Here is a 26,824-nt window from a genome sequence, read left to right on the forward strand (position 1 = left end):
TTATAACCTGATAATCCAGTTAAAATAAATGTACTGCTTCTTGTTGAAGAGTTGAGTAATTTGCTACATACTATCCTCACTCAACTTGACAAACCATTGTCAGTACTATGATTGAGATTCATATTTCAAGGATGTTGTCCCATATCCTCTAGCATGTATGTCATGATAATATTTTTAGAGATAAATGGTAATTCTCTTTGAACAGACTGTACTAAGTATAATCACTAGGAAAACAATGGCAGATGTTATATGGTGAGAGTAGTAAATTTTATGTAAGGTTACACATTCAAACATTAAGTACTATGATTTTTATATAAGAGAGACTATATTTCGGTCAATTTTTTTTATCAAAAATGCAATCTAAATGCTTTTTATCTATCATTTTAAATATTATTCTTATATTTTTGTCTCAATTAACTTTCTACAAAAAACTTTAAAAATATTCTCTATGGTGAATTTATTGAAGATATAGTGGATCATTTGAATTACTTTGTTTCTTAGTATACAGAAAACCATGTAATAAGTGTTTTATTATTATATTTTAAATAAGTGAGAATCTGGACAAAAAAAACCTGATAATGACCCTCTTTGGCTTGATGCTCTGCCTTCTTGGTCAACTTGAGTGATAATTTCAACCCCACTGTTTTGGAAGAATGATTTCTCAATGGCTCTCTGCATTTGCCTGTGGCTTTCTTGCACTACGATATCAATAGTTCACAAATTAAATAAGAAAGTCTCTGTAAATAAACAGAGGATGGCAGTGTCTGGCACATAACAGCTCAAATAATAGTTCTTTTGTTATTATTTGTACAGTAATATTTTATTAAAATTGTACATAGACACTATAAGATCACAATTATTCTCTGCCATCTGCACTGATTTCCTATTTTAGTATTTTTTCTTAATTAATCCTGAGAGGTTAACACAATTTTTTAATTTACTTATTATATAATTCTGCCTTTTCTTATACAGACATGCAAAAACACAACAATAAATGGTAACTGCATAGGAAATTACTTCGGGTGGAAAGGCATACATATATATGTATATACGTGTGTATATATGTGTACATATATATCTATATACACACACCTATATATACATTGTATATGCATACATGCCTACATATGTCATTATTTCATCTTATGATTTTTCTCTCAAATTTGAACTCCATTTTGAAGAATATTTAATGAAGGATGATTTTAAATAACAAGTACTAATGAACTATTTTCTTAACCAGGACATAAGTAAATGTCTCTCTATTAAACTATACTAAGAAAGTAGGCTCTTGCGTTTGTATTATTAAACCTGTTCTCATTACTATGTTTAAGAAGCGACTTTTCCTAACAGTGATTTTTTGATGAGGGCAAACATTCCTTTATTCTACAGTATAGTTCTTTCATTTAGGAAGGAATTTGCAGAGATAATGTAAGAATACTTTTCAGAAACATTTGAAGGATTTCATTGCTGTCTTTTAATAAGGTGATAACATACATTATTCAGGCCGTGTGTGCTTTCTTGGGAACTATGGGCAAGAATTATGCTGAGAGTTGCAGATGGTAAGCCAATACTAAACCTTCCATCTTCATGAATATTCAGAGTCCTTTGGTTAGATGATGGGATAGACTAGCTTCCCCATTCCCAAGAGCTGGCAGTCAGCCTGCTGACTCCTGAGTCCTCATGAATATATCCTCATTCGTGAATTTCCTAGTATCAATCTTTCTTTTGGTTCTTCCTGTTCTACCATATTGTGAATTTAGTCCATAATGTGCTCCAAATATGCATCCTTGCCAAGATCCTACAGTCTTGATGTATGTATTCATTCCTCAAGAATTCACACTTTCTGTTTTGACTTTGTTAGATCCAGCTCAGTTATAAGTAAAAAAAAATTATTAGCAAATTTGTACAAATATAATGTTCTCCGGTGAGATAATTTCCATTGGTGAAGCTACTGAAAAAGTTTTGTGGAAATGATATTTAGTTCCCATGAAGTCATGTGTCCCTTCTTCAAGTGAGAAAACTGGCTCTTCTCAGCTCCTATTATCTACCAAAATAAGATCCTCCAATTCCTTCCCAACTATGCTCCTCTTTCAAAATGGAATGCCAAAGGCAGCACAGGTTTGTGAACTTAAGTGTCACTGCCACTTGGAATAATATTTCCATCAAGCTTTCGGACTTAACTTCAGACATAAAATAGTCTTTATTTCTCAAGAAGAAAATAAATCTTTTAAATCTTCTGCAGCTACTCTCAGATTTTCTAATCATCTTTGCATCAGGAATTCAAAGCCTAACATTATCCTTTTCTCTTTGTAGGTGTCTAAGAAGTTTCATAATATTGTCCCCCGCCTTAATCACTAATATAACCATTATTTCTAGACACATTAATTGTCACATCTACCTTAATTCCAATCAATAATCAGTACATCTCATGACATAAATGACAATTTGAAAATAAAACTGCATACTGAGTATTACAAGGATTCACTTTCCTCAAGACAAGAAGATTACAGCAAATCTTGAAATAATTGTCTTGATGATCTCCACTATAAGCTAATCTAGATACCAAAGACTAGGATGAGTTAATAGCAGATAGAACACATAAGTACTTTACTGGAAAGAGTTTAAGAAAAGGTTGTGCACAGAATGTTTGCTAGGCATCAACTTCGGAAGATACACCCAGGATTAGCAACTAGAAGCCATTAACAATTCAGTGTTGATATGACAAAGGACATTGATGCTAGGGTATGTAAAGACTTGGAACCCAGAAAATAGTCATTTAATAAGAAAGTAATCATGATAAGATGAATGAAAATATTGAAAGGGGTGACATTGATCAAAGTGCATTATATTCCTAAACTGCTTTGTTAAATGGCAAAAAAAAAACCCCAAAGATAACAGTAGAATACTGGTAATAATGGGGAAAGTGACTATTCTATTTTTTATGTATTTTGTTTTACTTTCTATTAGTTTATATAATACTAAAGATCAAGACAAATCAAGGAATACACCTATACACCATCAGAAGGATAAATCCTCCAAAGATAATGACAAGGGTATAACATTGATAAGAAAGACAGTAGCTACATGCAAGTGACACAAACCTGTATCTAAGCAGAAACATCTATGAGGCTGTTTTCAGGTGAGTGCTGGATGTTCTTCTGCTGAATGATCCACACTTTAACAAGAAAACTGAAGTAGGGAAATATTGACTCTGGTACAAGTCCTTAAATAATGTATTTAAGAAACAAAGTACTAAATCTTTTAAGAAAATTAAGATATTATCAAGCATGAATATAAGTCAACTTTATAGCACTTAGTGTGCTATCAATAAAAATGACAAATCATCTCTTTTTTTTGTCAGTCGTAGGGCTTGAACTCTGGGCCTGGGCACTTTCCCTGAGCTCTTTGGCTCAAGGTAAGTGCTTTACCACTTGAGCCACTGCACCACTTCTGGTTTTCTAGTAGTTTATTAGAAATAAGAGTCTCATGGACTTTCCTGCCCATGCTGGCTTTGAACCATGATCCTCAGATCTCAGCCTCCTGAGTAGCTAGAATCACAGGCATGAGCCACCGGTGCCTGGCACAAATCATCCATTTTATGTCAATTTATTATTCAAGTGATATTCTGATAAACACTGAAAGTAGAAGATGCATTTTCTGAATAGTGAGGAAATTTTCCCACATAAAGAATACCAAGGAACAAACTGATGAATGCAAATTACCATTCTGTTGAAGACTAATGTAGTTTAGGCTGATCAAGTCCCATAAGCATGCCTCAATATAATGAAATAAACTATGAAAATAGTTTTAAGGAAAAACTTTCAGTAATCAAACCTTTGCTAATGTATATTTTATAAATATATTTTATATATTTTATAAATTTTGACCTTTTTTATAGATTTGTCTGATTTTTATGGTGAAACCAACTGATTTACTATTTGAATAGTCTTAGAAAACATGGAGACAAGAAAAAATTAAAATGATACCTAATTAGTGTGAAAAAGCACAAGATGCTCTGAAATACAGGTACATTTTATTGGAGTAGTTATGAGTAGCATTAAACTTTATCACATCAAATGATTCAAAGAAATTTAAATTTCTCAAATTTTTTATTGTGATTAAATGATTACATAAATTTCATAGTCTTGTGAAATAGTGATACTTTGTTAAAGTCACAAACACATTCTAACCTTCATGTAGCAAATTTTCTTTATTATGGTCTATAAAATTTGTGAATTCTATGAGCTTTGACAACACAGTTATTTTTTCTACATCAGGTGATTTGTACATTTCTCTCCTTTTGCTTTGAGTCAGCTGTTCCTTCTTTCCTCTCTATAAAAGAAACTTTTAAAGTATTATAGTTGAATAAAATATTGAAGCATTGGGTACACTGCTCTATGTGCAATGAAGTGTGTACAAATAAAATTTTAACAGAATGACTACTTCTAATTACTAGTGAGTAATTCTAAATAATTCTTTTTTTCCTTTTTTCTTTTCTTTTCTTTTCTTTTCTTTTCTTTTCTTTTTTTTTTTTTTGTGGGTGGTGGGTCTTGAATCTGGGCCCGAGAGCTGTCCCTGAGCTTTTCAGCTTAAGTTGAATGTTCTACCACTTGACCCACAGTGCCACTTCCGGTTTTCTAGTGGTTAATTGGACATAAGAGTCTCATGGATTTTCCTGCCTGGGGTGGCTTTGAACTGCCATCCTCAGATCTCAGCCTCCTGAGTAACTAGGATTACAGGCATGAGCCACCAGTGCCCAGCTAAATAATTCTTATGGGAATACATTCCCAGGGATTTTGTTGTTGTTGTTAGGCTTGAACTCTAGGCTGAGCACTGTCCCTCAGTTCTTCAGATTAAGGCTAGTCCTCTACCACTGGAACCACAGCACCACTTCCGGCTTTTTCTCCTTATGTGATGCTGAGGAATTGAACCCAGAGCCTCATGCATCCAAGACAAGAACTCTACCACTGAGTCACCTTCCCAGTCCCCCTCCTGGGATTTTTTTTAAGGAAGGAATTAACATAGAATAATTTCATATACAAATTAATAAAATAGATTATCAATTTTTTCAGACAAGCTTTCACATTTCAGATAGATCTCTGTTATTCAGAGAGAAAGGAGGAAAGTAAATGAACTAAATATTTATGACAAGAAACCAAAATTATATGGTTAAATTATTCTAAAGTAACAAGTGAAAGGAATTAATAAGATTAAAATACTTCAAAATGAAAAATTCTCTGATAAACCTCTCATTATTAATAAAAACCAAAATAGATAAGAAGAAAATGTATTAGATATGTGGGAAGATTAATCACAATCAAACAAAGGTAAATATTAAATAAAAACACATGAATCAGTTGATGTAGTTTTAATTGGAAATGCAGGTAAATGCAACCTGGAAACTGGCTTTTCAAAGTTATCTATTGGGTAACATAATTGATAAATGCTAGAACTGAGTTGATTTCAGGCATTTTAGACACATAGGATCAATATGTGTTTAGCGCCTGCTGTTTCTCAGTCTCTTAGCTATGCACTTCTATATGTGTCTTTGTCAGAGAGGTTCTTTCCCTGCAATGCCAAACCGATTGTACACACTCAGCCTTCTATTTTCCCATGTTTGAAATCTATTAAAAGATTTACCAGTCTCTCTATAGCCCAGATCAAAGTCTCATGATTTCTTACTGGATATTGCTGAGCAAAGTACTGATCACTGAATCATCCTGGGACCCCAGCAATAACAAATTTCATTGTATTCAGGCCACATGAATCACTGATATATTGGGCTTTGGAAACATACTTAAGACTATCAACCTAATGTAATGAATGAGTTCTCCCTTAATGAATAACCAGAATGTAATTGTCAATTACAGAATGGGAAATGAGTACAAAGTTATAAAACCAATAAATGTAAATTGTACCCATATTTATTTATTTAGAAACAGTAAAATTTCTATATATCAGATTCAACTTTCCCATTATAATCACACAGCAAAAAATGTTTCCTGTTCTTTGTAGAATTTATATTGCATTGACATTAACATTATTGTAATAATTTTTTACACTGTAATGGTGTGATTTAATTTTAAGGAAGCATAAATTATATAATTTGTCTCAGTAAGAGCTTTTTTTTTTTTTTGGTCAATTGAACTCTGGACCTGGGTGCTTTCCCTGTGCTCTTCAGCTCAAGGCAAGTGCTTTACCGCTTGAACCAATGCACCACTTCCAGTTTTCTAGTGGTTTTTCTCGGAGAGAAGAGTCTCACAGAGTTTCCTACCCAGGCTGGCTTTGAACCGTGATCCTCAGATCTCAGCTTCCTGAGCAGCTAAGATTAGAGGTGCCAGGCTCAGTAAGAGTTTTTAGTACTCCACATGGCTGCAAATGAAAATCTACTATGACACATTAGTTGTACTTCTCTAAAGGCACTATGAATTTATTCATTACTGGTGAAAATGATGTATGTCTAAGCTTGTTTACTTAAACTTTGTGTGTAATAAACTACATCAAGATGACAAGGCTGTGGTAGCTCACGCCTGTAATATTAAGTACTTGGGAAGGTGAGAACTAGAGTTCTATGTTTTGAGGCCAGCCCAGGCAGATACTTAAGAACTTCCTTTCCATCAATAGCTTGGCACAGTGCTATGCACCTGGTTTTCTTTTTTTATTGTGAAAATACTGTACAGAGGGGTTACAATTACATGGGCAAGATAATGAGTACATTTCTTATCCTGGTTTTCTAGTTGCATGGGTGGATGGCATCAGGAAGATTGTATTTTCAGAGCATCCCAGATGCAAAGTCAGGAGATACCATCTTAGTGGGAATAGTGCTATATTCCTGTCATCCTAGATGTGACAAGAAGCGAGATCCCATTTCAAAATTAACCACCCCTAAAATGGACTTCAGAATTGCTTAATCACAGAGTACCTGCTTAGCAAGCACTGACTTCAAATCCCATTATTGAAAGTACTCATTTACATGATGGATTATGTGTCACCAAGAAGAGAAACACCTTAAATACCAGACAGGAATTATTCTAAATGTATTAAATATGGAGCATAATTTACAAAAAATCAAGTTGCAATGTGCTACTGTGTTAAAAAATGTCATGTTATGTAAATGTGTGCATGTACATGTGTGAATGTGTGTGTGTATTGTAAAATTATCAGGCTCAGGAGGTTAGATATATTAACTTCTTGTCTGAGAGACTTAAAATGTTTTGCTCTTTTTCTTGAAGTTTTCAGTTTAGTATAGTTGTGAATATAAAACGCATCATGTGTCTCATAAAATCCTCAATACAATGTTTAGATGTCTAATATATTTTATATTATGTATACACTTTATTGTATATGCTATATATTATTCATGTATATTCATACATACTTAATTCAATTAATTGATCTATTAAAATCAATAAAGACAGAAGGATTTGACTAGCTTTTCCCTCATTTACTATTTAGCGAGTTCCAAATCAATATAAAAAAGACCAGGATCAAATGCATCCTGAGAAAATCATAACCATGACAATCGAATTCAGTATTTGAAAGAAAGGAAGAGTAAAAGAAGGAAGGAAGGAAGGAAACAAGGAAGGGAGGAAGAAAAAGAGAAATAGGATTTTGTCCTTTGCACACTTGTAAAATTCAGGGTTAGAATACTGGAAAATATAAGTCATTATTAAGATAAGACCTGATGACCATGTTGAATGAATTCCAAGAATTCTGGACACTTCAAACACAACAGATTTATATTACTTTAATTTCTTATGTCAAATTGCAAACTTGTTTTCATGCTCGACCCTAATACAGCTAGCAGGAATATGTTCTAGAGATCTATAACACAATAGGATGACTATAGTTTGCAAGCATTTCTTATTTATTTCCTAAATATTTCCTGAAGAGCTAGAAGAGAGCTCAAAAGTACCAAACATAAAGAAATACAGACTGAATAGTTCACCCATTTTGAAACAAGATTTCTGGAAATAATAAGCATAATGTTAGCATCCAATCTAGCAATTATATTCTCCTTGCTATTTATTCAAAGGACTTGAAAAGTTATGTCTACCCTGAAATCTCCACAATATGTTTACAGTGTCAGGCAAAAATTTACAAGTAACCAAATTTACTGTAGGAGGTGAACAGATAAACTCTTTTTTAATTTTTTTATTTATTTTTATTGTGAAAATACTGTACAGAGGGGTTACAATTACATGGGCAAGATAATGAGTATGTTTCTTATCAAGCATTGTAGCCTCCTCCTTCCCACCCCCCCACCTGCTCCCCCACCCAATCCTCCCCGCCTCCCCCACCAAAGTTGTAAAGTTTGTTTTCGACATAACAACTTGTACTTCTCATTGTTGCAACAGGTCCACCTGTATCCTTATTTAAACAAGTCGTTTAAATAAATAAACTCTTGTAAGTCAGATAATGGAAAATTCATCCTTGTTAGTAGCAAAGAATTTTTAATGATATTTGTTTAAATATTCTGTAAAACAGACTTTATTCAGAACCTGTATGCTAGTGGTAGGGGTCATTGCAGCAGGATTTTGCAGTGGATGAGAGCAAGATTGGGCTCAGTTCCAACTACAAGTATAGCTGGGAATTTCCAGCCGAGAAGTAGAACACAGGTGAGAGGATGGAAAATTACTAAGACAAAACATCAGGCTCAAGGGGAATTCTGACTAAATTGACCACAAGAATCTTGTTGAAAATAAGACAGAATCCGATATTGCTCAGGGGCTGGTTGGAATAGGAAATTGGTCATAAACTGAATAGGATAAGATATGAAACTAACGGATTCTTAATGAAACAAATTGGCAAGATTCTTGTTATCCTGAATTTTGTAAGTATACATATGTCCCCGTGAGAAGGATAAGCACTTACTATTCAATTCCTTGGCTAAGGAAACAATATTTTGAGTTCTAATGTGACCTTTCAAGCGATGAAAGTTCTCAAAGAAACCTCAACTATGTATTTCTAAGTGAAAGAATCTATTCCGCATGGACTACATCTATACTGTTCTGTTCCAACTGTTATATCCAGGAAAGGGAAATGTGTAGAGCAAAGGAAAAAGATGAGAATTTACCAGCAATTGGTGTTGGGCGTCAGACTAAACAAGTAGTATATTTGGAGCAGTAAAATACTGTGTAACACTGTAGTGCACTCTATTTCAGTTAATACATTTTGTAAAATTTTTATGGCACTCAACATGTTTAGTTACTGGTTTATAGGCTAATTATAGCTTCCACATATGAGGGAAATCATGTAACCACTGTGTCTCTGGACCTGACTTATCTCGATTAATATATAATTTTTCCAAGTATTTAAAGTGTATGACTGCTACAATATCATTCTTTCTAGTTTTGATCACACCATCCACTTTATGTATTTTGATTGGAGAATCAAGCCTGTTGATATTAAGGGTTAGAACTGAGAAATATGCAGTAATTCCTGTCATCTTATCTATGTTTTTAGGGGTTATGTCATTTCTCTTTTTACTTTATTTATCTGCTTATCTCCTAGGCTCTTCTTTCACTTCCTGTTTACATTTTGTTGATTTTCTGTATGTAGGACTTCATTCAGTATCTTTTGCAGTGCTAGTTTGGTGCAGATAAATAGTTTCAGTTTTAATTTTTCATGGAATGTTTTTATTTTCCCTTCAGCTATGAAGCAAAGCTTGGCTGGATACAGTGTTCCTGGTTCATAATTGTCTCCTTTAATGTTTGGCATGCATCATGCCAAGCCCTCCTGTCTTTAACAGTTTCAGCTGAGACATCTGCAGTATGCTGACCAATTTTCCTTTGTAAGTATTCTATTTTTTGTCTCGGGAAGCTCTAAGTGTTCTTTGCTTGTTCTCTATCCATCCTGTTTGAATCATGATGTGGTGGTGAGAGGTTATATTCTCATCTGGTTGGTTGGGTGTTTCAAAGGCCTCTTGGATGGGTAGTTCTCTACAATTCTGTTAGATATGTTTCCTATCCCCTGAGTTGCATGCTCTCCTACTTTCTTGCTACCTATCATCCACAAATTAGCTCTTCTAATTGAGTCCTGAAGTTTTCACAGGCTCCTTTCTTTTCTCTCTATTATATCTTCAAGCCTGATGATGTCTTCTACATAATCTATTCTGCTACAGAAGCTTTTTACTTTGTTTTTTTTTTTTTATTTCTTGGCTTTCTATTTGGTCATTTTAACCATCCCTATTTATCTACTTATGTCTTTTTTTAGGTCTTGTGTTACTTCATAATTTGTTTATCTATGCTTCCTTCATCTCTTTTAACTGAGTGGCTGTGTTTCATTGAAATCTTCTTCCATCTCAGAATTATTTAAGCTTTTTGTTTGTATTCCCTATGAATACAATGTATTCCATTATTCTTTGGTGAGTCCCATGCCCTTCACAAAATGTTTTTTAGAAGCATTTATCTTTTTATTAATCATTTATTTGCCCTGGTCGTGTGGCCTGAACTCTGGGCCTGGATGCTGTCCTTTAGCTCTTCAGCTCAAGGATAGCGCTCTACTACTTGAGCTACAGCACCACTTCTGGTTTTTTATGCATATGTGTTGCTGAGGAATTGAACCCAGGGCCTCAGGCATGCAAGGCAAGCACTCTTTGACTGAGCCATCTTCCCAGCCCTACTGAGCCACCTTGCCAGCCCCATATTTTATTAGTAGGGATTTTAGCCCAGTTTGTAAAATTACTTCTAGGTCACTATCTTTCTGTTCCATTGTCTAATTGTTTACTATGGGTATTGTATTGTCATCTCTCTGTTTATCTGTCTGTCTGTCTGTATCTGTCTCTCTCTCCCTCTCTCCCTGTCTTTCTCTATTTCTATAATGGGTTTTACCAATTTGAAAACCTTTTTCATTTTCATTTTTGGGAGTCTGAGATCCTTTGAATAGGTTATTCTCTGTGTTCTTAGTTGATAAGTCAGTCAATGGTTTGATCTTTCATTGAGATTTATTAGTCAGTTTTCAAGGTTTGTAAAGATTGTTCAGAGTAGGCACAGAGTTCAGTCATGATGGAGAACAGTAATGTTAAAACTTACCTATCATTTGGAAAAAATGGGGTTCTAAACAAGAGAAATGGAGATGAATAGTTTTCAAGAGAGATCTATGGGTGGAAGAGCCACAGGATTATTGAGGAGTTGGAAAAGAAAAGAAGGAAAAGAGAACAGGAAATGAGTGTGTGGGAAAAGAAAAACAAGAAGAACCTGGTGAGAACCTGGAAACAGCATTAAAAGGAGTTGTGTTTACATCCCTAAAACACTAATGCTGCCTACTCCAAACCTCCTACTCTGCCTGCTGATATTTACCTACTTAAACACCCCTCCACTTTTAAGTGGAGAAATGCACTATTGGAGAAGTAAAGAGAGGAAAAAAATGTATATAAAACAAGTCACCCAAACAGAAACAACAAAAATGAGCACACTTACAAACTAAAAATAAAAAATACAGAATGTGTGTTCTCTATTCAAACCATTCAGGATACAGTCTGGAGAGTTCTTCTATGAGCCAGTTTAAAATGGGTTGTCATTGTTCTGTTCCTGTTGGCCTGTTCTGTAGCTCTCCTCTTGGTAATACAAGGGTGGAATGGAATGATGATAATCCCAGGAGCTGACACAGAAGTTCTCAGCTCTTTTCTTGCCAGTCTGTGTGGTCGGGGGCTGAGGGGGGGGGGGGCGGGTCCTCCACCCACTGGCTGTGTCCTCTAGAGGGTCATTTTCCTGGAGCATCATTTCTTCCTCACTTATTTCTGTTCTTGTGGATTGTGGTGATTGCTGTGGCTCTGGTGTGGCTAAGCATGTGTTGATTTACGGGGTACCCTGTCTTGCCTTGCCATAATTGAGTGGCACAGGCGGGTTCCTTGGTTCATAGTTAGGTGATGTCCATGACGTCCACGGAGAGGAGGGATGGGGGTTTGAAGCCCAGTCTGGGATGGGTAACTGAAGTCTTTCCTGGTAGGGGGCAGGGCTAACACCCTAGCTGCTAGCTAGCAAACAGCCTTGGTTTCTGAAGCCCTCCTCAATTATGGTGGCGGGTGTTAGGATCAGCTGGCTGCTCACTGCTTCTCTAGGCCTTGGTCAGATTTTCACAACTCACAGGTGCGTGGCCGCCTTTGGGTGGGGCTGGAAAAAGGTCTTGGGTTCATTAGCCTTTCTCAATTACGAGGGTGGGTTTTAGGACCAGCTGGACCTTACATCTTACTTGTGCTCTTCTTCCAGGGAAAGGGTCTCAGGTCCTCAGGACTTCTGGCAATGGATCAGGGCCAAGCAGTCTGGAATCTGGGGTGAGGGTGCACTGTTGCCTCCGGGGTGCACATTTCTGTGCCTGCTTTTTCCAGCCCTGATCTTCTGCTTCGGAGCTGCAGGTGTGCTGCTGTGGGAGTCTGGGCTGGCGGCGCCTCTTTGCTTTCTTTCCTTGTAGACACTTAAAGATTCTTCTAGGTTGGTGTCGACCTCTGTTCGCTAATGATTTTCTAGGAGTGTTTATATTGAGGTGGTGCCCTGTTGACAGGCCTTGGGTCTCCATTTAGCCAGAGAGAACTAGGGTTGTTCCCTGTTCTTATTCCGCCCTCTTGTCCCCCAAATCTAATTCCTTTTGACTATAGAAGAAATATGCTTTCTGGTAGAAGATTAAATATTTAGATAGAAAAAAATGACAATTCTATTATCGGCAAATTTAAAGGTTACATGTGTTTACTTTGCTTTATTTTTATTATTACATATTACTCTTTATTTTGTATATTCAAAATGAACAATCTCATGTTTTTAGGTAAATCTATTACCTATCTGACAATCTAATATCTATCAATTGTTTATCTGCTATCTCTCTATGTATCTAGATTTATGTAACAAAAAACTTTAAAAAATTCTTTCTCTTAAATACCTTTCAACCATTTTAAAAAATAAGTGTCTACACACCCTTTTAATGTGTAGACAATTTACATTCATTTGCACTTTGAAACACTCTTATCTACTAACATTATCTACTCACTCTTGTTACTTTAAATTTGCATTGAGCATGAAAGTAACCCAGCTGTTCAAGAGAATATATTATTTTTACTTTCAAATAAAGTGCCAGTGATACTTTCTGTCCTTATTTTTACCACTCATTTCATTAGATTTCAAGTTAAATAAATATAGACATGGCATAAACCAATATATGCTGTAATGAGGAAAAAAAAGAAATTGGATGCCTCCTAAGGTTTAGAAAAACAAGATGAGTTTGTGGCATGTAATTGCACACTTAATGCTTATTTCTACTACTAACACACTATCCCAAATATATCACAAAATGTCATTGATTATGACAGGACAAATACAAATTCTCACAGTAAAATAAATATACATTTCAAATATTTGTATGACTGTTCTCATAGCTCATATATAAAGAGTCTAAAAACTAGCAGACAATATAAAGAATCAGACATATAAACTGAATGTAGTTGAGCAAATGGGAGCAAATTATAAGCCTGTTTTATTTTCAGCAAATAACAGTTTTAGTCATCTGTCATGTAATTCCTTGCTAGTAAAAAGCTTCTGATGCTTTCTCATGCTTATCATGGTTTCCTTGTTGTTTCGTCTTGTTTTGAATTTCAGCATTTAGGAAAAAACAAGATTTGACAGTTAAATGGGTTTTATTTCAACTCTATTTTATTTATTTGTTCATTTATTAGTTTTTATTCTATACCTTGGGCTTGAATCTAGGGCCTAGGTGCTAGGACTTTTTGCTAATGGCTAGCACTCTATCATTTGAGCAACAGCTCCACATCTGGGTTTTGGTGGTTAATTGGAGATAAAAGTCTCACAGACTGTGCTGACTAAGCTGGTTTTGAATAATCCTAAATTCTCAGCCTCCTTAGTAGCTAGAATTACAAGTGTGAGCTCCCTGCACTCAGCCTTTTATTATTTTTTTTACAATCTTCAAATAGTTGTAAATGGGGTTTCAATTAAATGTGTTCAGTGATGTATACAATGAAATGAATCTTGATCAGCGCCACCCTTTCATCGTTAGTGCTCTCTGCACTCCTCTATCCCACACCTACCAGTCCTAGTACACTGCTTAGTTCTTTTCATTTACCTGTATTGAATATTATGACTCTATTTGTCCACCATTCCTCTCTCCCTTTGTCTATCTTATTCCTTTTTTGTATATATTTTTATTGTAAAAATAGTGTACAGAGGGGTTCCAGTTACATGAGTAAGATAATGAGCACATTCCTTTTGAGCATTGTTACCCCCTCCTTTGGTTTTCCTCCAACCATCCCTTCCCCCCCTACCTCCCCAGCTCTTCCCTCCCCTCCCCGAAGTTGCAATGTTTGTTTTCAATATAGTTTCTTATATATCCTTATTTCAGAATTTTGTTATTTCCCTTCCCCTCCCCAAACAAGAAAAAATGTATATACAAGATTCAGGGCACTGGCATCAAAACAGTGAAAACAGGGGTTATACAATGGGGGAAGAACATACAAAATGAAAAAAAAAATCACATGAAAAAAAACAGCAAGAAAGATAAAACCACTTGTGTTTCTATCTTTAGGTTCATTTCACTTATCATCATCTTATATGGTCACATGTACATAGCTTTTGACCTTTTCTGCTTGTCCTAGACATATACTAGTTATTGCAAATAAGGGAAACCATGGCACCTATGTTTCTTTGGGCCTGGCTTACTTCACTTAATATAATTTTTTCCAAGTCCTTCCATTTCCTAACCATCAAAAAATTCAATGAAATGCAAAATCATAAAGTTTTTAAAGAAGCAAAACTACCATTCCTTTATTTTTCTAACAAGGCAACATTATTTTTAGAAAATCCTCTAGAATCCATGAAATGATTACCAATTCAGATATTTTCTTTGGACATTGTTTTTGTCCACATCATATTTGTTTTGATTTATTTACAAACTAGTGAACATTTTTTTGGCATTCATTAATTGTATGAAGTGCTGCAAATTCAATGTAATATTTCAATGCAAGCGTATTAGGTTCCTATTCTGTTATGCTTTGTTATATCCACTCCTGTTTTACATTTTTATACATATTTTACAGCAGTTTTTCTATGACCTTTTTATAAAAGTACTTTTAACATTTCTTATTCTCATTGACTATCTCTTTGCTTCCTCTCATGCTAGTTTTCCCCATTGTCTTTTATTTTCTTTTAGATGTAGGTCTACATTCATATCAGAGACAATGCACAATTTTCTTGGTTGATAATCTTTCATCAATAGCCTGAAATTTATATAAATTTCTTAATTTTCATGGCTGAATAATAGATAGTCCACTGTGTGTGTGTGTGTATGTACATGTATGTGTATCTTAATGATTTGTGAATTATGTTGATATAAACCTGGATACCCAGGTGTCTCTATTGTATGTTGACTTACATTCCTTTGGCTTTATGCCCAGAATGGTATAGTGGGATCATATGGTGGTTCTATTTTTAATTGTTTTGAAAACCTTGTACCTACATTTTGACCAGCAATGTATAAGGGTTCCCTTTGCCTCTGTATCATCTCTAGCATTTAAGTGTATCTTATTGACTTACAATTATCATTCTGATAGAGACAGAATATCGACATAGGTTATCCTTTTGTTTCCCTAATGGCTAATGATGTAGAACATGCTTACATATATTTACTAGTCAACTGTATTTCTAAGAATTCCGGTCTAATTTATCTTATTATTTAACTGGATTATACTTTTTGACATTCATGTATTCTGGATAGTAATTCTTTGTCCAGCAATTAGCTTGTCAAACTTTAGTAATTTTTTGTTTGGGTCATCTCTTTATTCTGGTGACTTTTTATAAGAAGCTTTTGAATATGATGTGATTCCATTTATTAATGTTTGGTCTTATTTCTTGAGTTATTGGAGTCCTACTCAGAAAATCATTCATTATGCCTTTATCTATCTTTAGGTATTTTCCCTAGGTTTCCCCTCTTAAACTTTTGTTTCAGTATATACGATGTTGATCCATTTTCCAGTGATTCTAGTACAGAATGTGAGTCAGGGATCTAATATTAGTTTGCCACGAGTTGATACCTTTCTCAGCACAATTTGTTGAAGACATTGTCTTTGACACTTTTGTGGAAAATGAGATGGCTGTATCTGTCTGGGTTTATTTCTTCTGTTCATTGCTTTAAATATCTGTTTTTATGCAAGAGTCATGTTGTTTTTGTGTCTGTGGCAGCTACATAGTATAACTTGGGAGTCAGATATTGTGATACCTCAAGCATTTCTCTTTTGAACAGGATTTCTTTGTCTATTTGCAGGCTTTTACACAGGAGTTAACAACTGCATTTATGTTTAAAAATTATATGAATCTAATTTTAATTAGATTCTTTGTTTCCCATGCTACCTTCATGCTATTTAATAGAACAATTCTCTCTATTGGTGTTATGGGTTTTTATGGTCTTCTCCAATATATGGATATCTTAATTCCCATTTCTGTTGTTTCATTCCCATTGCCTTTTCTTCCCCCCTCCCAACCCCCCATCCCATTAGTAGGGCTTGAATTTGAGGCCTCGAACTCCCTTGGCTTGCTTATTCACAGCTGGTATTCTACCACTTTAGCCACATTTCCAGTCTGGTCTTCTTGCTGGGTAGTTATAGAAATGGAGTCTCCAGGACTTTTCTGCCTGGGCTAACCTGAAGCCATGATCCCAGTGTGGGTCAGCCCCTGGAGTAGTCATGTGTGATTCACTGGCACCCTTTAGCTTTAATTATACTTAGCTCACCTTTCATAAAAGCAAGCAAGCAATCAAGGAAGCAAAGAGTTATTTTTAACTTTGTTAGGAGGCCAACTTTCCTCTGTTAAAGCCAAATGAATTGAAAGTTAGCCTATGCTTTCTGTCTCCAAATGAATTCCTTGTTTCTTCTTATCCAGATGCCATCAGGCTTTTGTCTAGAATCATTACCATCTAGCTAAAGAGATCCAAGCCTGTACAATTCTCTTCAGCAGTCCTATCCTTATTTTGTGGACTCCTCTGCAGAGTTTGATATGATGGATCTTCCTTGTTCATATATGCATCCTTTCTTTTTTCTATATTTTCTAACATGATGGATCATAGACTTTACTAAATGATTTCTTCATTTCCTATTAAGTTTTCTCCCTGCCATCAGATCATGGTAGACAAATATTTGAGGAGGAAGCAGGCTTTTTAATCAGATTTCATTAATGGAAATCTCCCGATTTAATGGAAAAGTCAGCATTTTGTTCACCTTCTGTGGTTAGCAATGAGGCAGTCATTAGCTTTCTTATATTCTTAGTTCAATCATCTATTACTGGTCTGTGCTTGTACACTTATCTGTATACATATCCATGTCCAAATATGGGGATATTTGCACACATGCAGGAGTTAAGGAGTATAAAGGGAGAGATAAGTGAAAAAGAATTAAGCCTCTACTTTCTGAGGTTAAAGATTCCTGTTGGAATCTTTATTAAAGTTTATCCATTGGCTCTTGCTAGAAGAAACAATAAAACTGCTTCGAATGAAAGATTTTTATTTGGTAAAAATGAAATCATGCTTCAGAGAGAGAGAGAGAGAGAGAGAGAGAGAGAGAGAGAGAGAGAGAAAGGCAAAAAGAGAGAGAGAAAGAGAGAAGGGGTGGGGAGGGAGGAAATTATAAATGAAGTTCTGTTTCTTCTTTATCCGATGTTCTCCATAACCCCTTGCCTTTACCTTCACTATAAAATGGAGAGAAATTAAAATGTATGATTTGTTTCCAAAACCGAAGTTTCGTTCTAATATCAAAGGCTTATAATTCAAAGAAATTTCACCGAAATTACTCTGTCCTTTTCACAATTATCCAAAAGGCTTTAGAAAGAAAAATAAGACATTTTTTCTTTTTCATAAGTAAAATTATGGCCTATTTTATCCCAATCTTTCATAGAAAGCTTTGCATTTATGAGTCAGCACCTCAAAGCAAGTCTCATTTACAATTCATGACATCTTTTCATCCTATTTAGTTTCATTTCCTTTCCATTTTATATTTTTAACTTTGACTTTCACATTCATTTAGCCAAAATTGCTATAATACTGTTCTACCTTTGCCAAAAATCCACCATTTATCTGACAATATGTTTTTTATAAGGTTTATAAACTCAGATAAATCTGAGATAATAGACTACAGAGGAAGAAATCCTGCACAAAAATTTATAAACTAGTTGTACATTATGTCATTCTACTTCAAGTTAATAACATAACTATCCCTTTGTTATTATGTTAGCCAGCTACCCATCTATCCTACATAATAATATTTTATTTCATAGAACTATGTTTAAGCAATTCCAACTATGTTAGGCATTGCCTATCCTTATTCATTTTAGTTTGCCACTTATTCTGAAGACTATAAATACTATCCTCAGTTGTGAGAAGATTTTGACATTTAGATGTTATTTGCTTTCCTTTTGTTATTTGAGACAGTTTCATGATGTAGCTTAACCTGGCCTTAAACTGATGACTCTGTACTACTGCTTAGCTGTTAGGATTACAGGTACATTCTACCAGGCCAAACAGGTTAAATTCTTAACATTGTGTTTTCAAAATTCTATATTTTAATATACATGTGAACCATATATGTGTATGTATGCTTTAGAAAACATTACAGCCTAATTCTTGCCTATTGGATCATAATAAATTTATCCTTTTTTTTCCTACTTATTCATGTGAAGTACCACCATCATGACAATTCCCATTCTTTTAAAAGAGACCAGCCCTCATTGCCTTTGCTGATTTTGTGTCTGTGTCCTCCTCTGATGATTGCCTGTTTTTGTTGGTGTTGTTCATTTCTAAAATTATTAATCCAGCATTTAGTCTTCTTACTGTAGCCTATTTGTTTTCTGATTTACTTGCCCAACCACTATACCATGAATTTTCTTCGATTTTTAAAACTTAATCTCTGGAACCCCAATTTTATCCCAGTAAAACTTTTTCTTATATCTTCACTGCACAAAAGGAGTTTATTGTACATGATATCAATGATAAAATTTAAAATCTTTATGCATTTCAATTATGTATGTATTGGCAAAATTTCTGATTTATCCTTCTTGGCAGGTCTATGGAAGCCAAACCATACTTATGTAAGAGTAATTATTTGTAAGATACTATGATAATTTCTCCAGACTATACAAAGATAGTAAATTCCTACAGAAGTACTCAGTTCATTTCACAGGACTATTTGAGCTAAAAGTAAAATATTCAGCCACAAAGAAATGTACTGAAACTGATTATTGAAAAATAAAATATGAATATAAATGGCACTAAGGCAGGATTTCTTGTCTTATTTGTTCATATTAAGTTTGGCTATTTAGAAGAAAAGAACACAGAGATAAAGAGCCATCCCACTATTAACATGGCAGCACCTAGAATCAACATAAATAGCATATTGATGCTAACCACCAACACTTGTTGTGGTAGAATTATAGGCTACAAGCAGCCGCTGAAAAGTTGTAACAGATCCATGCTACTCTTATCACAGAAGCAAATGTACAAGAATTACTTGGAATACATCTACATGGGAGATTCTGTGTGTCATTCTTTGGTGATCTGATTTGGGGGTGCATCCATGTTTAGATTACTAAGTCTTAGTAATTGTTTTCTTTATCACTATTTAATGTCCTCTCCTAGAGAGCACTCACTTTACAAAGTGGTTCTCAACAGAGAACAAGACAAAATTAGAAAAAAATCAGCAATAAGAATTATAAGATGGATGGACATGAATATTTGGAGACACCATTTGACCTGTCACAGTATCCAATTACATAACTTTTTTGCAGAAAACTATCCTCACCTAAAGTGAGTGCTCCCAGGTAATTTGTCATTATTTCTCTTACCAAGGGCTTGACATATCCTCCAGGGAAATGGATATGAGTACTTCTGTATGATTAGTAGCACGGTACATAATTTGAAGTAGGAAAAAACCAAATAGGCATTCAGGAATAAGTGGAATAAGCACTGGGTTAGGGATCATGAATCCAGAGGTCTTATTGGTTACGGCTCTTGACAGCTGAATGATCAGATCCCTATCAAGGGCTTTGTAGAGGTGTAAGAAGGGCACATTGAGCTGTACCTAAGCCAATTATAGGATGAATGGAAACATGCTGTACAGGGAAATTTGCTTAAAGATTCTTTTCACCAATCAATGGAAGACAAAATTGATAACATCTCAGAAAAACAGGAAGAGGTCTATTGGGAATAAATTATAAGTTCTGAAGGGCTATTGAACCTGGGCAAAGGAATTTCACTTCAGAAGAAAAAAAGAAAAGAAAGCCAAGGGAGGTTGGGGTGATATAGAGTTATTGTGGGAGAAAGGATATTAGGGTAATTTTATCCAATATTAATTTAGAGATCTTAATTGCTACCTTCTTAAAATATGTTCAAAACATAAATAATAGTATATAGCTGCTTCTATCATTGTCAGCTTTCTCCTGATCACATTGTTAAATAAAAAAAAATAAATAGAAACAAAAATACCGTGACAGACTTTTAAAAAATTAAGTGGCTAGATTTTGTTGGCTTCTTTTGAAAATAAATCTTTTAAAAATATCTGACAGGGTTAATATTTTCTTCAGTGTTTTGAGATTTTGAGATATTTACTAAGTTGGAGGGAAAAATCCATTCTTCTAAATCATTGTAGAAATATTCATTATAGGCTTCTGATTGCAAACTTTTTAGAGTAACAACATAGAAGGTTTCTCACTTGGGGTCTTGAAAGCAATTCTAATGATCGGAATAAGCCTGGAGGCTCTTCAAAGGCTTTATGAGAGAAATTAATTGAAGATTCACTGTCCTTGGAATTTACTGCTATGGGCACTTAATAGCGCAGACAAGTTCTCTCTCACAGGTTAATAAATTATTGTGGCATTTTAGCACATCTCTCTTCTTTCCTGTCTAGTTATTGTTCTTGTACCATTATAGTTATTTCCATATTTATATAATCCCACACATCACCCATGACTAACTAGTCACAATGTAACCCAGAAGAAATTTGAAGGATTATAAATGGAACCTAAGCATTTTTCTGTCTGTATTATCACATGATATGCAGTGTTAATTGGCCATTGTTCTGTTCTGATTCAATTATATTGTGTCAAGATGAGATTTGCTTAAGGACCCCAGCATTGTAAAGCAGAGTAATACTTGAACGCATGAGAGATACTTACAGTAGCATTCAAGCCTAGAATACACTGAGTCTTTCTGGCAATGTTGCTGTGGTCCTTCTTGCTGCTTCCTTCTTTACCTAGGTTATTATTGATATGTAAAATCTAGAATGAAACCAGATGCTGTTTACTCATGCATATGATCCTAGCTACTCAGGAGGCTAATACCTGGAGGGTCATGGTTTGAATGCAAGTCCAGATATAAAGACCATGATACAGAATCTCCAGTTAACCATCTAAATGCCAGGATGGAGGCATGGCTCAAGTGGTAGAGTACAAGACATAGTAAGAAAGCCTAGCCTAGCAAGAGCATGAAATCCTGAGTTCATGCCTTGGTACCAGCATTAGAGAGAGAGAGAGAGAGAGAGAGAGAGAGAGAGAGAGAGAGAGAGAGAGAGAGAGAGAGAGAGAGAGAGAGAGAGAGAGAGAGAGAGAGAGAGAGAGAGAGAGAGAGAGGAGCTCAACAGAGAGAGAGAAACAGAGACAGAGACAGAGACAAAGGGGGTGGAGACAGGGAGACAGAGACACTAGCTATATTTTACTATGAATATTTTGTAGATACAATTTTCATTACCTTTAAAGTTTCTACAACTACATGTATATGTAAATATGCATATAGATATATAGATATAGATATAGTAGCCTTAAAAATAAAGATCTACTGCTGTCAAATCCCACTTTGGAAAAGAATTTAAAATAGCCATTTAATGCAAGGAAGACAAAAATAATCATGCATTAAAATGATTACCACTTTGTAAACAAATATGATTAGCACTGCTCCATGATGCCTTAGCTCACATCTATATAGACTTCTTTGGTTATTAAGGTTATTGAGCTGGCAAATACATTGCAATGATATTGGAGCAGATCACAGACGTAAAATGGGAGATGATATGTTCCTAGTCAGTTACATGACAAAAGTGGATGTTATTACAGGAGGCAAGAGATGAACGAGTATAGCACAAAGGTATCTTTAAAAAAGATGTGGTGAAATCAAATGCCCTTAAATACGTTGGAAGAGCAGGAGAAGAAGGTGGAACACAGAGAGCGGTTTTCCCATGGGCAGGGGAGGTAGGAGGAAAACCACACTGCACAAATGGCTCATAGAACAGCCATGTAGAAGGCAAACAAAAATTGCAAAACACAATTGAGTAGTTTTCCAGTACTAGATTAACCAAATTTAATTGACAGAGTGTTTGGAAACGATTTTGCACATTGCTGAGAGTGTGGCCGACATTTCCAGCGTGTGACTCCAAACTGTTAGGAGGAGTATGATTTGCATGACCTTTCTCATTTTGATAAGAACAATTTAAGAATCAGGCTGATTTCTGCCTAATCAGCAGGGATGTTGAGAAATGACCTCTGGAGTTTCTGCTGACACTTATTTCTAGGATTTGCTGATGGTAGATAAGGAGACATGAGGATGTGAAAACCCAAGGGTAGGAGTGAGAAGAATGGATAACCAAAAAGATATACTATCTCGTTAATTTCAGTAAAACCCAAACTCTAAAGTTGAATGCAAGATTGAACTGATGGATGTTTAAGATAGGATTCAGGAAGGCTCATGCAGTTTGAGGACTGATGAGGCTCTGAGACTCTCACACTAAACCACACAGCAATCCCAATGAAATCTGTGCTAATGATAGATCCAGCTATACAGTTATACTTTTAATAAGGGAAAATGCATTTTTACTTTTAAGGCAATTACATTCATGGCTTGATATATAACTATTTTGATACATAACTACATAACCATTTTATTATTAGCAGAGTCAATTTTTAATCTACCATATAAATTAGAAAGGACATAGACTTTTTATATTTTCAAATTTTATTAAGTTGACCCATCAAATTAACAAGTCATTTTTCTTGTTTTTTTTCCCCCATATTTTTAAAGAATATTTAGGAGTACAGGAGTACTTGAAAGTCCATATGGATTCACCCAATTAAAATGACTCCTCAACAACTACAACCATTCTTTTGTCTGGGATCTATACTTGTTTGTTCAGCAGTATATTAAAAATACATGTCAAAAGTCATTGCAATACCAAATTAGCTAAATGATAAATGTACTTAGCATCAATTAGCATCTAGTCCATACTAAAAGAAAAAAACTTCTCCAACTTTCTTAAAGATTATATTCACCATCAGTTTGCTGAAATCATACAAGTCAGACATAGATGGCACATATCACTGCACTTGGTTATTATGACAATGTCTTTTTTGTGTTCTATAATAGGCCCTTTGAGTATGAGCACGAGTGTGTGTGATTTGTCCATGTGAGTGTGCACAAGTAATAGAGAAACAAAGTCACTACCTCATAGTTGAGCTTGGGATAGCTGATTTGGCAAACAGATTTTTACATGAATTTATGATCTTTTATTTTTTGTTGCTTTATTTGGCAAGGGTATTTCATAGGTTCTGCTCCGTATTCCCAAGCAAATCTCACAGTCCCGAGTATAAAATCTGAGAGTCCCACGTTCTATACTCTTAAGGTACTGTAAGCCAAGTATCATGGTGATTAGCTTCTATATCAAAATTTTACCTAATCAATTTGGCCCTCTTTGATGAGTTCTTTGCCTACATTCATTGTTGTTGTTGTTGTTGTTGTTGTTATTGTTGTTGGTTGTGGGGTTTGAACAGAGGGCTTAGGCACTGTCCCTGAGCTTTTTTGCTCAAAGCTAGCATTCTGCCACAACCCTACTTCTGGCCTTTTGGTGTGTGTGTGACTAGTTAGAGATAAGAGTCTCATAGATGTTTCTACCCTGGCTGGCTTTGAATTGCAGTCCTCCAATTCTGCCTCCTGAGTATCCAGGATTACAGGCATGAGCCTCCAGCACCAGCTTGCCTACATTCTTTTATACATTCTTCCATGTTTTAGTGAAAGATCAATATCAAAACTTCATAAATATGCTGAAAAAATTGGAAGAAAATGGAAACTGCCTAATTCATTACTGCCACCTAAACAAAAGTCACCAAAAGGCATCAAAGAAAGAAAAACTGAAGAACAATATTCTTCTGGAATGAAGGCAAAGAAATCTTTAGCATCATCTTTGTAAAATGTTTTAATTATTTTATTATACATTACTAAATGGTGCATTTTGATTTTGATTATCTCTTACCTAGAGTCCTTAGACTAAAAGTAAAATTTAATGCCTATTATGTGTTTGACTTTTAGCAGTCACATTGCTTTGACAACGTAAATGTTCATTTTTTTCTTTTGATTTTATGAGGAATGTGTGTATTAATAGCAAATGTCAATGTCACCCATCCTTTCTTTGTAATCACATCATGAAATGAGCTCCTGTATATATCATGTATACATACCACTGATTTTTTCACACTTTCCCTTGCAGATGATAGTCTCACTACAATGTCAAAGGGTCTTTCCTTGATGCAAATCTCCCATTGGAAGTTGCATTAACCTCCACATGGTGTATTTTATTACTACTGTTACTGATACTGCTGACAACAAAGAATCTACCCAATCATGTGGTACCTGTGGGCAGTCTGCTCCTTATTCTTTTTCTATTGTGCCTAATTAATATTGGCAATCATTAATGTTACCTAGTATATACATTCAAACTACATTCTTAGGTTAGTAGGTTCTGGCTGACAAACTCTTTTCATCCAGGTTTATGTTGTTGTACAAGAATAAATGATCTGTCTATACAATGGAGAGAAAATCTAGGAATGTCCCAGATGATTGCAAACCAAAATAGTTACAGGTAGAATAGGGCTATTTATCAAATTCTAGATTATAGATATGCTATCAAGGTATACAGATTATCTGCCTTTTATTCAGCCAGTCCATCAAGTACTAGTTTATTGATAGTGTACCAGTGATGGTACTGCATCATGCTTAATGGATTTAAGCCTCTGTGAACTATATTATGATGGAGGATGAGGGAAAAATAACACAGTTCTGGTTCAAGATAGTTAAAGATATACTCGATCACTTAAGCTGAATGCCAGTTGATCTCAATGGATTTGGAAAGTCAGTGCCGATCCATTATCTCCTCAAGACTGATAATCTGCTTTGTAAAGCAATAACCTTAAATCCCCAACTGTCATTCTTTCTGTGTTCTCTGGTTGAATAGTTCTCCCTTTTAGAACAAATATCCTAAGCCTGCAAAACACAAATGTTTTCTATTACAGTATCAGGGTGAAAATTTCTAGACAAGCTGATACATGATAGAACCAGTATTTGCCTTACTGTAACAATCTAAATTTCATATTTTAGTGCTATACTTTGAAATCAATGTTTGCCCCACAAAAATGTGATAAAATAGTCCAATTGGTCTTATGTCTCACCTCCTTTATGAGGTTCATTGTTACAATTTTATGTGGGGTACATTGCTAGTGGAATCCAATGCCAACAGTCTTAGATACAGATGCTGCTAGGTGCTGATGGCTCAAGCCTGTAAGGCTAGCTACTCAGGAGGCTGAGATCTGAGGATCACATTTAAAGCCAGCCCTGGCAGTAAAATTGGTGAGACTCTTATCTCCAATTAACCACCAGAAAATCAGAAATGGAACTGTGGCTCAAGTGGTACAGTGCTCTCTTTGGGCTGAAGAGCTGAGGGATAGTGCCCAGGCCCAGATTTCAAGCACAACACTGACCAAAAAAAATACTGATGCTGGCTAATAGCTAATACACAATAGGACATAGAAAGAAAGAAAGAAAATAGATGTTATTTTTCTAAAATAATTTGCTTCATGCATATGGCATACTTTCATTTCAGAGAACACTGGTAGCCTAACTCTTGCTTTCTCTGCTGAAACTTACATAAGCACCATGGAATAGATAGCTTTAAGCTTTAAGCTCTAAAGTTTACTAGCTTGCCTGGCACAAGTGACAGGATTCCATATTTTGTACCTACTGCAGAGCCTTTGTCTTCCCTGGGAAGACAAAACTATCAGACATCCATGAATCTTGACAAAAGATTAGAAGAGTACCATGCACATAGAACATTGCCAACAAGAGAGAGATCTAAAGGGTCTTGTACTTTATTTTCCATGGTGTTATGTGTGAAATGTTGTCACGTACATGGCCACATTTCTACATGTCCCACTCTAATGGCCATCTGAAAATGTCAGTGCATATTCTAAATTTAATAGCGTTACTCTCATCCTCTGAAGTCCGTGATTCTTACCAAGTTATATAATAAAAAAATCCCAATAACATCCCTTCACTTTATCTTCATAGTACACAAATGTTTTTTTCTGTGAGAATAGATGGCAATTTTAGCACTGGAGCAAGACTGAAAATGTAGACCAGTCCATTCTAAGTGAAATATAAATTAAGGAGGATTTTACTAAGTAAAATATCATATATTTTACATCAAGATGGAACTTAAGTTGTGCATTAGACTTAATTGTGGTAGTTTTGAGAATGCTTTCAAATTCCTTGCCACTCTTCTACTATCAAGTGGCATCTGTATTTGTGTTTTCTTTTGATTAACAAACTATAACAGAAATCACTGTGCATTAGTTCTGAAGTTATATAAGAAATGACCCACTTTTCCCAACGTACTGAGAAACCCAATTTTGGCATTATAAGCCACAATTTAAAAAAAAAAAAAACATCTGATTACCCTGAGATCATTACACTGTGAGGAAACCCAACCTGCATGTGGATATTGAATCCTCAATATCCATACCAAGTAATTTGA

This window comes from Dipodomys merriami, unplaced genomic scaffold, assembly GCF_024711535.1.
Source record: "Dipodomys merriami isolate MVZ:Mamm:240054 unplaced genomic scaffold, mDipMer1.0.p SCAF_8, whole genome shotgun sequence".
In the NCBI taxonomy this organism is placed as follows: domain Eukaryota; kingdom Metazoa; phylum Chordata; class Mammalia; order Rodentia; family Heteromyidae; genus Dipodomys; species Dipodomys merriami.